The sequence below is a fragment of the Callorhinchus milii genome, unplaced genomic scaffold (genome assembly GCF_018977255.1).
Source record: "Callorhinchus milii isolate IMCB2004 unplaced genomic scaffold, IMCB_Cmil_1.0 Scaffold1, whole genome shotgun sequence".
Taxonomy (NCBI): Eukaryota; Metazoa; Chordata; class Chondrichthyes; order Chimaeriformes; family Callorhinchidae; genus Callorhinchus; species Callorhinchus milii.
The window spans coordinates 111,468,402-111,474,339 of record NW_024704742.1 but is presented as its reverse complement, the minus strand read 5'-3'; the positions used below and the strand labels follow the sequence as shown (position 1 = coordinate 111,474,339).

The following is a 5,938-nucleotide window of genomic DNA, read 5'->3' as shown; positions in this document are numbered from 1 at the left end:
TTGAAGTGGCAAAACAGAAAGCATTGTTTAAAGTATTTCTTTATACAGAGAAACATAAAGCATTGTTTAAAGTATTTCTTTATACAGAGAAACATAAAGCATTGTTTAAAGTATTTATTTGTACAGAGAAACAGAAAGCATTGTTTAAAGTATTTCTTTATGCAGAGGTAACCAACAAATTACCAGGAGGGGAGACACAGGATTAATTTAAGAGACAGCTTACTGTTTTATTTCAGTAGAATTCAGATATGGATCACATTACACATTAACCAGGAAATGTGTGGAATGAGAGAACTTTAAATAATGGAGGTATCAAAAAAACTGTTTGTGCACATTGCTGTGCACAATTGGCTGCCACGTTTCACCCACAAAATATACAGTCAATTCACTTTACGGTATAAAACAAAGCACAAAGTACTGCATTTGCTGTAAATTTGAAAGCAAAAACAGAAGTCGCTGGGAACAACAACAACAACAACTTGGATTTATATAGCGCCCTCCACACTGAACTGCATCTCAGAGCGCTTCACAGTAACGGATCTCGGGGTCGAGCCAGGGGGAAGGGGGAGGAAGGTGACCAAAGGCACGGTCGAAAAGAAAGGTCTTCGGCCGAGACCTGAAAATAGGAAGGGAGGGGGCGAGGCAAAGGGAGTGAGGAAGGGAGTTCCAGAGCCTCGGGGCATAGTGGCTGAAGACACGGCCGCCGAGGGTGGAGCGGAGGACTCAGGGGACAAGGAGGAGGCCAGATCCGGAGGAACGAAGGCAACGGGCATTGTTGCGAGGAGAGAAGAGGTCAGCGCGGTAGGGGTTTGCAAAGGAGTGGAGGGATTTGAAGACAAGAAGTCGATCCTCTCTGGGATAGGCTGCCAGTGCAGTCTGGCAAGGACTGGGATAATTGGGGAGTGGAGTTTAGTGCAGGTAAGAATGCGGGCGGTAGAGTTTTGTATGACCTGGATTTTATGGATGGCAGTAAAGGGAGACTGGCGAGGAGGGCATTTGAATAGTCCAGCCGAGAGGTAACAAAGGCATCGACCAGGGTTTCAGCGGCTTTTGGAGTAAGGTATTGGCGGAGACGGGCGATGGGTTGAAGGTGGAAGAAAGTGGTGCTGGTGAGGGACCGGACGTGAGGGATGAAAGATAATTGGGGGTCGAACCTGACACCTAGGTTGCGTACGGGTTCGGAGAGTTTTAGGGGGAGGTCGGGTAGGTGGAGGAGGTGAGAACCGTATGAACACTCAGCAAGTCAGGCAGCATCTTATGGAGAAAGGAAAGTGAGTCAACGTTTCGAGTCCAGAACCCTTCACCAGAACGGGTCTGATTCAGATTCCTTATTAAAAGAATACTGTAAATTAGAACCCAAAAATAAATGAAATTTGCTGAAAATCTGAAATGAAAGCAGAAAATATTGGAAGATGGGAACAAGAATACCACAGCAGAAAGGACAGGTCACATATTTGCACCAACATTACAGATGTAACTGTTAAGCAAAACTCAATCAGTGGCTCAGTGAGCTCCTTTAAAACATGTGGGGCAAGAAAAAAGGACGTTGTGAAGATGTTAATAAAAATCACTCTCTTACATGCAAAAAAGGTAGCTAATTGGCTCTTAATTAGCTATTCATAAGCGAAACAAGGGTAGAGCTGACAGGGCTGAGAAGTGTGAAATTCCAATAACTAGAGTAAGATAAGAAACCAACATAGGATAGGATGGGAAAATAGAGGAGGGAAGGTTTGACAATGCTACATTTGACATACAGGACTGTGAGGTGGCTAATATAAAAAAAACACTTAATTTGTTAACTCTCTTTTTCTAGGATTTTCTTAATTTTTCATTATTTTCTACCACTATTCCCAAATATTTAATTTGCTGGAAAAATGTGACCATTTCAATTCAACAGTGAATTCAGTCTTTTTTCTCCTGCCTGTAGTATTGTCAGTTCAATGTTATTGGGATTTAATTGAAGAGTTCTCTAAAGCAGTACTTCTTCTCTCTAGCCATAAACAATGAAAGACAGGGGTGCAGGTATATGGGTGTGGAGTCCTGTAGCTCAGTGGTTAGAGCACTCGCTTTCCAAGCGAGAGACCTGAGTTCAATTCCAGGCAGGGCGAAACTTTGGGCAAGTTTCCTTACTCCACACGCCTAATAATAATCCCTCCAAAAAAACAAAACAATAATAAATTGGTCATTTTCAATCTACGACTGTTTGTGGGACATTGCTGTGCGCAATTGGCTGCCGCGTTTGCCCACAAATATACAGTCAATTCACTTTACAGTATATTCTGTGAAGCGTTTTGGGACGTCTAGAAGACGTGAAAAGCGCTTTATCAAATGCATGGATTATTATTATTATATCTTGGCATCATGATTTCCTGACTGCAACTAATCAATACCACTGAGACCCCCAAAGACAAATAAATACTGCAGATGCTGGAAATCTGAAAACATAAACAGAAGTCGCTGGGAACACTCAGCAGGTCAGGCAGCATCTGACCTGCTGAGTGTTCCCAAGTACATCATTGAGGCAGTTTCTGTCTGCAGAGTTAACATTACCTTTCACTATGGACTGACCGTGAACTCTGAGCTCTGAACACAATATTAACGGGCCACAGCTCTGATGGAGATTTAGGACCACAAATTAAATTAAGGACTTCGCATTGAGCTCCCCAAGGTCTTTTCCATGATCATTTGAGATCTCCCTCCTGCATGAAATGAAGTTACCCAGTCCATTATTATTGGCTTCAATTGGAATCTTTTTATTGCAATTATTTGTAAAATGTTTCACCTGCGTCATCTGTGTATTTTATATTAGTCATTTTGTTGTTGTTGTAGTCATTTCTTAATAAGTATTTGTGTCTGTCTTGGCATATATCCAGTGACTCAGACTTCTCAGAATATAAAGAGATTAATTCTTTCAATTGTAAAGAAGCTCCACATGGACACGTGCTTATTCAATACACTGTCATGCATTAGTGTCAAATTTATCCCCTCAAGCTGTGTATCTATTGGGCATCATTCCACAAAGATGTATATCTAGGACAGTATTGCATTAGCAGGTACCTGTTGTTTATAAGCACAGTTTGGTATAGATCTAGATGAGAAGAACTAAATTTATTTAAACCCCTATCTTTATTAGAGGTCAAATCGTATTTCCTGTTGGTTCTTCTTGATGCCATGAGTTGGCAAAAGCAATTGAGATCCCAAAATGGTTCCGATCTTAAAATTATGATTTTCAAAAATTCTTGTTAGGTCTTGAATTTCTCTTAAGGTATAAAATAACCGATTACACACACATGACTATTTTCTAGATTTCTGCATAACCTTACAATTTAAGACCCTGAGAATATTTGGGTCTCTGGAGTTACAAGGTTGTGACAGGTTTTTCTGCAACTGTTGCAAAATGATACATTTTCTGGCCTTATACGAACAATTATGATTCTTGCACACTGCAGCAAATAATATACATGTGGAACTAAGAAGTGCTGGTGAGTATAATATTTTGATGTCCTCTCTTCTGCATACGTTGGAAAGCTTTTGTTTTAAAGGGCAATGCAACCTATTTTGAAGCTGCCATACAAAACAATGGGGAAGGAAATTTAGTATCTGGAACATATAAACATATAATAATTTTAACAACAATAGTAAAGTTGAGTCAGTGAAGTCTAGAATTTATATAGACCAATATACAATGCAGATTGCAATAATTCAGTGGTTTATGGAAAGAAAAATAGAATGTGTATGCAACATTTCTTTGCATTGATTTTTGTCATGTACTGAATTGATGAGTCATAACTAGGTACATGGAGAATAATAGATACCTGACAATAACCTTACCAAAAGGCTTAGATGATTACAGTAGAAAGAATGAGCAGTATATAAGTCATCTGAATTGCAAAACAGCCTTTAAAATGAGTCCAGATTATCTTGTTTGGGTAATAGGTACCATGTAGGCAATTTTGAGTGCATTATACCTGGCTAAAGCAGCTTAGTATGAAGGCTGACATTCATGTTGGCTGCGAAAAACATGGTGATACCCTCAGTGAAGGATTAGCAATTGTGAACCACTGAAAGCTCTTCAAATAATACAGCCAAATATTTTAGACTTTCTTTTAACAAGTATGTTTAGCAACAAGTGGTTCAAACCTGAAAAAGAGATTCACAAATCAAACATTATTTGATGCTCTTGTTATATACAAAAAATAAGATTTACTAATACTTCCTTGTTATATATGAAAAGTAGGAATCTGTTACTATTCTTCCAAATGATGCTTGATGTATCCACAGTAAACTATAAAATATAATATTAATCATTGCATTTGCTATAGCATGGTTATCATGCCAAAACATCTCAAAGCATTTCACAGAATTTTCCTGCAAAGTATAGTGAGTGCATATTTGTAGGACATCACAATATACAATTTGTGGCCCACAAATAGCTAATGATTGAATGACCAATTTAATCAGAGGATTATTGGGAGATTATTGGGAACACCAGGAAAAACTCCCTTCTTTTTTCAAATAGAGTCCTGTGGAGTCCTATAGAGTATTGGTTAGACTACTTGTCTAGCAAGTGTGAGGACCTGGGTTCGATTCCCAGGGGAAGTGGGGGGTGGAGGGTAAAACCGTAGGCGAGTTTCCTTAATCCATACACCTCTGTTTACCTAGCAGTAAGTAGGAACCTGTTTTTAGTCGATTGGCAGATCGCTTTTCTGGGGGGAATATTCCCTTCAAAAAAAGGAATCATAATAAATTTGGTCACTCAATCCAAGGCTGTTTGTGGGACACTGCTGTGCACAATTGGCTGCTGCATTTCACCCACAAAATATACAGTCAATTCACTTTACAGTATATTCTCGAAGATATGATAAGACGCTATATCAAATGAAAGGACTATTATCTTTATAAATAGTGTCATGGATTCTTCAACATTCACCTGAACAAACAAAGGGGACCTCGGTTTAACATTTCATTTGAACGGCGATATCTTTGACAATCAACAGTCCCCAGCACTGGAGTGTTAACCTAGACATTGAGTTCCAAGTCCCAACATGTAATGTGAACCTACAACTTTCTGATCCAGAGGTGAGAGAGTTACCAACTGAACCAAGCTGCCCCCTTGTAAACTCCAGGGGATTCAGAAATGATTGTTTCTCAGTGAGTAACACTGAAGCTGACCTTAGATGATCTAACAGTCCAAAGAGAAGTTTAGCTCCCATCTGTCGTGAAGTTTGTCTTTGGAGGTCTAATTGACATTTTCTCTCTGTCAGCTTTGCTCTTCTGTGTTTTTATTCCAAAAACATTTCACAATTTATTTTACCCTTTTCCATTTCAAGAACATAAGTATGGTTCTATTGACTTCATGAAGTCCCCTCCTTCCACATACAAATGCAAAATCTACCTTATACTATAAAGGCTGCTATTGCTGTCACCGCCACTATGGTGATATTTCACATAAATTTTAGTTGTCCAAATCAAAAGTAATCTACACTGTTTTCAAATCAATGATTTACTCCTGTGAAACCTTTCTAGGCACAGTGATGCACAGGTGTGGTATTCCCCTTAATAGTGAGATATTGATAAATTAGCTAAAAGTACCTCAAAGTACTTTGAAAAATAAGTTACTCAGTGCCTAGACCTTTGAAGCAGAAGGTAAATACACTTCCTGTTGGGTTTTCTTTAAAATATTTGTAAATTTCAGATTATCCATAGTTGAATACTTTATTACTTTCTTCAATGTCTTATATTTACTAACCATAATCGTGAGTCAAAATACAATTGCATCTGTGCAATCTCGACCTCCCCTCCACCCCCAGAAGACCACAGACCCCAGTTTGGGAGCCCCTGTAATAGACTACAGTAAGGCAGTGTAGCAATACAATTAGAGTTGCTTGCATTAACAATGGTAGGCTGAAACGTACGACATGTGATGTGATAATTATCA

General features: G+C 39.0%; 1 non-coding gene across 1 annotated transcript; it reads left to right on the top strand.

Moving 5' to 3' along the window:
* The first annotated feature begins 2,036 nt into the window (after positions 1-2,036).
* On the top strand, positions 2,037-2,108 carry trnag-ucc. The gene has a single exon. It is a non-coding gene; the product is annotated as a tRNA-Gly (tRNA).
* Positions 2,109-5,938: the final 3,830 nt, after the last annotated feature.